General features: G+C 47.1%; 1 long non-coding RNA gene across 1 annotated transcript in view; it reads right to left on the bottom strand.

Moving 5' to 3' along the window:
* Positions 1 to 5,973, bottom strand: part of LOC106725051 — a 61,410-nt gene extending 55,437 nt beyond the window's left edge. The window contains exon 1 of the long non-coding RNA XR_001360916.1: positions 5,814 to 5,973. This is a non-coding gene — a long non-coding RNA (uncharacterized LOC106725051). The remainder of the gene's footprint in view (positions 1 to 5,813) is intronic.
* Between the last annotated feature and the right edge of the window lie 1,210 nt (positions 5,974 to 7,183).

Raw genomic sequence — 7,183 nt, 5'->3', positions numbered from 1 at the left:
AAGGAGAAGAGTGGGCCCTTGAGGGACAATAGCTAGAGACAGTGCAGGTCCCAGGCAGCCGGAGGGCTGTGCCCGGGGAGGTACCCGCTGCCCCTGTCCATATAAACGGCAGAGTTGCCCTGGCCGCATGGCCCCTCCTGAGCTCAGCAGTGCTAGAGGGGCCCCACCCTTGTACAAATTCCTGCACCGGGCCTCTAGTGTAATTATAAGATATTCCTCCATGAGCATGTTCAAGTTTATCCTGATTGGCTCTGTTATTACTTCTTTCGTTTATTTCCCGATGCTCTCACGATGACATGGGTTTCTGACCCCTTTCATTTTCCAGATGACTTGTTGACACTGCCGTGTAGCAGCACCTTGAGCAGGAAGGGATGTGCCCTTGTTTTTTTCCTAGCCATCTCTCCTTCCACGCATTGGTAACCCTTCACATATGCTCCATTCCGCTGGGTGTCTACAGAGGCAAGGAATTTAGAGTCTGGAAGGGACTCTGCCTCCTCATTCTCCTCTCCCTCCCTTTCCTCTTCCTTCTACTTCTTTCCCATACAACAACCCAGTTTCCTGCATCTGAAATATAGTGCCTGGTTGTAAACACCAAGAACTTGAAACCTAAGGAGACCCTATTTCTCTAATATTATAGGTGAGGAATTAAGGCCCAGAGAAGTTAAGGGACTTGCCTAGGATCACACAGCAAACAAGTAGCTGAGCCAAACTAATTTTCAGTCTCCTGACTCTCAATATAGTGCTCATCCCATAGAATCCCATTTGGTTAAATTGATCCACCAAGATGATAGTCTTGACTTAAGGACCACATAATTGAGTGAAACAAACCCATCCCATGCCCCAGCCTATAGAAAGCCAAGCTCTGTTGGATCTGTTCTGTCAGAGTCTGACCTCATCTCTTGCTCACGTTTCTTACAATTGTGCAAAGTTGGTTCCTGCTTTGGGGCCTTGACATTGGCTGTCCCCTCATACTAAACACTCTTCCCAGATCTTTGCATAGTTCAGGTCTCTGCCCAAGTTTCCCCATCTGAGAACCCTAAAATGCCCTTGAGGCTGCCCAATGCTGCCCATTCCTTAAAGATGGCTTCAGTATCTATGCTTTATGTTATGATCTTTATTATAATTATTTTAATCAATGTCTAGTAATAGCATTATGTGCTAGGCACTGTTTTAAATATACTACTTGTATAAATTAATTCTCATAATAGGACTCTATGAGGTAAATACTATTATAGCATCCATTTTCAGATGTAGAAATTGAGACACAAAATTAATTTGCACAAGTATGTGTAGCTAATGAGTGGGAGAAAAGGAATTTTAACTAGGCCAACTGGCTGTAGAACCCTATACTCTACGTTTTTAAAGTTATCAATTTTCCTCTTAGTATAACTTCAGCTATATCTCTCTCTAGCATTCCCCAAGTGGCCATTCAGCCATGTTTGAACTCTGCTAGTGCTGGAAGTTGGGAGCATGTGCCCCCCCCCCTCATCCCCACCCCCCAGGAGCCTACTCCATTGTTGGGCTGCTCAGGAAGTTCTTTCTCAATGAACTGGACACTGCCTTCCTGCCACTTCTTGGTCTTGGTTCTTACATTGAGCACACTTTCCCACACAGCATCCCTTCACATTTTTCAGATCGGTTTCTAGAAACACCAAACCAGAAGCCCTCTTTCCGAATGCCTTCTCTGATATCTTCAATTGTACTAAATGTATCACAAACTCTGAAATGCCAGTTGGAAAAGAAATATTTTAATCCTAAAAGTCTTCAGAAGCCCCTCACTTTATGAGGGATCCTTAAAAATCTTAGGCTATGTTTTCTTTGCCTCCGTTGCCCCCGACTTCATCAGAGGTTCTAGAAACACGTGTACAAATAGCAATTCTGCATGGGACAGGGTGAGAGAGGAAGTGAGAGAGAGAAGAATGTGGTGTTTATGTGCAGAAAGATGCCTTCGGAGCCTTGGGAGGGCAGGCAGTGTTCTGGGAAACAGAGCCATTTGGAGAGATCACTGACCATCAGTGGAGGATTGTTTGTGCTGTATCAGTGGACAAAGCTTTTGGGGTCAGAAGCAGCTGTCAGAGGGAGGGCTACTGTTGTCCAGGTTGCCCATCTCAGCATCACCATTAGAGGTAGGCATTCTGTTTGTGTGTGCATGTCTCCCCCAACCAGGAGGTAAGCCCCATATAACCAGAATTTCCCCCCTATCGTGTTCACCGCTGCATCCTCAGTGCCTAGAACAGTGCCTGGCACTCAGTAGGCACTCACATATCTGTTGAATGAATAAATGAATTCATGCAGCTCAGCTTTGTTAATTATTGTGCCCCCTTCTCTCCCCTTTTGTCAAGTCATCACCGGTTCTTTCTCTTCCCTTTGATGCAAGAGGAGAACCCACTTCCACCCACCCGTTCCCGCTGGATTCTTACCTCAGCCACACCATCAGGGGGTGGGTCTAGCCTGGGTTCTGAGGTCACAGAACCCTCTGCTTTTGCTAAGTTCCCAGGAGGAATTTCATGAAACACTCCAGGGCTGGAGGGAGACACAGACTCAGCTGTAATCTTCACTGATTGGAAGGTGTGGCCCAGCGGTTTGTCCCTTATGGAGAGTCATGGGCCTCTCTGACAATTTGATTAAATCTGAATGCTCTCCCCAGAAAAATTCTCACAAGTGTGCACATTGCGGCATACTATAAAGCCCACACATGGTCACCGGGTTAACAATCCATGGGGTAGACTCGCAGTGGTTCTCAACCTTCTGGCCCTTTAAATACAGTTCCTCATGTTGTGACCCAACCATAAAATTATGTTCGTTGCTACTTCATAACTGTAATGTTGCTACTGTTATAAATCGTAATGTAAATATCTGATATGCAGGATGGTCTTAGGCGACCCCTGTGAAAGGGTCGTTCGACCGCCAAAGGGGTCGCGACCCACAGGTTGAGAACCGCTGGTAGAGGGTAAACTCTCTGATTAGAGTTGATCCAGGAAGAAATCAACCTTGAGGGCTGAGGAAAAGGTCAATGTTACTAAGTAGTCACTTTATTTTCTGATCATCTCATGTGAGGGGAGGGAAAGGAGGGGAGAGAGAGAGAGAAAGAGAGAGAGAGAGACAGAGAAAGAGAGAGAGAGAGAGAGAGACAGAGAAAGAGAGAGAGAGAGAGATAACATTTAAAACTCCTCTGCATGCAATTCTCAACCAGGTACTTTATTTGCTTTACATTTGCCTTGCTATCTGGAGAATCTAACAGTATCTCCATTTCCTTGGAGACAGGAAGTTTATAATAAATCTAAGAAAAAACTTGGTCTGCAAATATCAAGAAATGTCCTCTCTCTCCCAGGATGGTTGTCCCTCCCATCCATCTGTCAGCCACGTTCCTTGATCCACATACACAGGAATAGACTACCGAGTCCAGTCCAGAATCAGAGCCACCCAGGATGTGGGAAGTCCACCCAGCACTGCAATGCCAATGATATCATAGGATCCAGCTCTGCGAATTTTGACATTTTTCTACAAATTCTTTGGGGATCACTAATGCTTTAAAAAATCTTATAAAGCTAGGTAGCCCCTCATTTAAAAATGCACAATGTGCACAGAAACAAACACTTGCAACCAATTTTAAGGGGTTCACAACCTCCCTCGAGTTTACCCCTGAACGCTCTTGAGTAGCACCATCCAAGATGGCAGCCACAAGCCACATGTGGCTACTGAGCCCTAGAAATGTGGCTAGTTGGAATTGAGATATGCTGTAAGTGTAACAAACATGATGGAGTTACTATGAGCAAAAGGATGTCCATTATCTCAATAATTTTTATATGATTACAAGTTGAAATGATAATCTTTGGACATCTTGAATTCAACAAAACATGCTATTAAAGTTCATTTCACCTATTTCACAAGCCTGAGGAGACCCTGGGTTCCCGAATTACAGGTATTTGCTTTAGCTCCTGTCCCACCATATTCCCCACTGCCCTATTCCTCATGTCTTCATGGGGCTGTGCTAGGAGAGTGCCCCAAGACACACCTCCCCCCTCCCCTTCCCCAGCAGCCGCCCCAGGGCTGAAAGGAAGCTTGGGGCCACAGAGGGGCCTTCCTGAGAAAGGCCTCTGGTCAGGCTCTAGGGAGATGTTGCAGCCCCTCTGCAGAGACAGAACACCGAGCCTCCAGGTGTGGCCAGGGACCTCTCAGTGTGAGAAATGCCCCGAGGTGAGTTCTTGCTCTTCCTGCCCATCCACCAGCCTCAGCTAGAAATCCTCAGGCCCAGATTCTGGGGTCTGCAGCTCCTAGGACCCAGCTGGACATATAAAGAGCTCCCATGTCCCCAAGGATACAAGAAGACCTTCGGTGATTTAAACCACAGGCCCTGGATGTATTCAGCTAAAAGGACCCGAAATGCCACCTAGTCCAATCCCTCATGTTACGATGGAAAAATTGAGTTCAGATGGGCCAAGTGACTTGCCTAGCCACTCAGCTGCTTAGTAACATGACCAGGGTCTAGCACAGAGCCTGGCTCAGTAATGACATGAATGAGTAACAATTGATCCAGGGAGGAATACAGATTCCTAGCGCGCAGGCCAGTGCTCATCTTGCTACCCCCACTGACAGCCTACCCTCACCCCTCCTTTATCCTGGTGGGGACCCAGGGAAAGATGCAGGAGAAAAACATAAGAAATGGAACAGGATTTGAAAGGAGAGATTTGACTTGACAGTGACTATTGGTTCTAGTCATCCCTCCCTCCTCAGTGGGGATTGTAGGGTCTCTGCAAATCCGAGGTACTCTTGCTTCTGGAGACCCCATTCCCCTGCTGATCAAGCATAGTCAAAGCCTCCCATAGCCTACTTTCAAGAGAATTTATACCTAACTACTTGGGAGTTGATTTGCAACCACAACTTGCTATTGACATAATGTTATGATTTAGAAGCATTTAGTTAAGACATTATTAACTTTAATATTTGGGTTTTTGTTATTGCTATTAAGTCTCAAGCATTTCCATAGAACTTTGCAAAACTTTCAGCCCAAAGGCAGGGCAGATATCCCGCTGGTGCACTCCAGTGCCCTGTACCTCTAATTGGCCAAAGCCCACACCCTCCAGAGATTAAGTCTTTGAATATCACCTTGCCCAAAGGGTAAGATGGCTCTGTCTCCCATGGGCCATCTTCAATAAGCAACTGCCTTAATGAACAACCTCTGCTTATTCTTTTGCAGGAGGAAAGAACAAATCATGGAGGCTCTAAAACTCAGAGGTCCACTTGGGCCCCATCCTCACTATGGATAACTCACATGCCCACAGCACGATCCCACCGCCACCGACCACACAAACACTGACATCATTCACTAAAAACAGTAAGTTATGAACACACACAGAGCACTTCAGAGTTTGCAATGTTGCATATATATTTTTGCTGTAGGGGGATGGAGAACATGAGAGTGCAACTGAGGCCACCTGCCTTTCTCACCACCCGGAAACTTGAGTCCTGCTGCCAACATCTGGGCCCCTCATCAGCTGCCTGGAGGATCACATAATCCCGTCCCCACACAGGTGCACACATCTAGCTCATCTGAGTCATGGGCCTATGGACCCCATCCCCATCAGAACATCTCACCGCTGGTGTGTCTGGCTGGTACCGTAAAGTCGTCCAGGGGTAAAGGGTGGAGCATGGGCTTTGGAGTCAGTCCCTCCTCAGTTGGAACCTTGGCTCCATTGCTTGGTAACTGTGAGACTTGGGAAAGGTGACGAGATAGCGCTTCCAATGTCCCCTCCTGCCTCACAGGGTTGTTTGAGGATTAGGGGGATGTTGCTTATGGCAGTCAATCAAATCACCTGCTTCCCGGTTCCGTGGCACATGCTCCTTTGAACACTCCCAGTCCAGCCCAGGAGTAAGTCACGCAGCTGGAGGGTTGAGATCCTGGAGTCGGGGAGTCTGGATCTGAACCCATGCTCTGCCACTGACTAACCATGTGACTTTCGGCCAGTTAATCCATTGCTCTGGGCCTCCTCATCTATACAAAAATAAAAATACAAGTACAACGTAATTCTAAGGGTTGTTTGGGAGATTAAATGAATTAATAGACGAAAGTGTATGAAACAGTGCCAGGCACATAGGAAACCCTCATTAGCTACCCACTGTTGTTCCTATTACAGTGGGTGCTCAGTAAATGCTAATTGAATTCAAATGTATCCACAAGATATCCTGGGGAAGAGATGGGGCCTCCTCTCCACTAAGATGCCCAGAATATTTTCCTTTGCAACATCCACACTTCCCTAGTAGAAAACCCACAGGAGGGTGGAGGCCAGAACCTGCCGGATTCTGATTTTCCTTTTTGTTCTCCGGTATCCCTGAAAGGAACTTGCAAGGTGGCATGGCAGACAAGGAAATGGCATAAAAACTAGAAGCAGTCTTCTTTATCTTCCATAATTCTTTCCTACTAAGCTCTCATCTCCATTGTCCTGAAAAATAAGCCCATACAACATGACAGACAGAGAAGCTAGGAGGGGCTATGGAGGGGTGTGACCCGTTAGGGAGTCACAGCCTTATAGGGATAGTCAGTGCCACCCCAAGGTGCCATGGTCTAGAAGAACTTCACTGATCAAAGTGTGGCCTGTAGCCCAGCGGCATGGGCATCATCTGAGAGCTTATTAGCAATCCCAGGCCCCAACCCAGGTCTACTGAACCAGGATCTGCACTTTAACAAGATGCCCGGGTGATTCATTTACATTTTCACGTTGAGAAGCAGGGCTCTCATAGATGTAGGGGGGGGTTTGAGGTCTGAAGAACTGGGTTTGCATCCTGGCTCCACTCACTGGCTGCATCACCTTGGAAACTTACATACCTGAGCCTCGGCCTCCTCATCTAACAACTAAGAACAACTATAATGCCCCCCTCCAACCTGTCACGAGGACTAGTGAGCATGCGTGTGGAAGTGTTTTATAATGTAGTAGGTACTAGATAAATGGACACTTGTATTTCTTTCCACTGTACGTGCTTTTTAAGTAGCTCCCGCAGTCTATCGGCAAGAGAACGCCAGCCTATTCCGCTTTGGATGTGAGGGTAGAGCACACTCACATTGAAATGATGGCGCTGCACCCAGAGCTGCTCCTGCTTGGGCAGGATCCTTGCCACCGTTTCCCAAGGCTCCCATGTGGACTTACCAGCCCAGGCAGCCTCCCTGTGAGGGGAGGCCAAGCTGTCC

Source organism: Myotis brandtii, unplaced genomic scaffold (assembly GCF_000412655.1).
Source record: "Myotis brandtii unplaced genomic scaffold, ASM41265v1 scaffold132, whole genome shotgun sequence".
Classification (NCBI taxonomy): Eukaryota; Metazoa; Chordata; class Mammalia; order Chiroptera; family Vespertilionidae; genus Myotis; species Myotis brandtii.
This window is presented reverse-complemented; position numbering and strand designations above follow the sequence as displayed.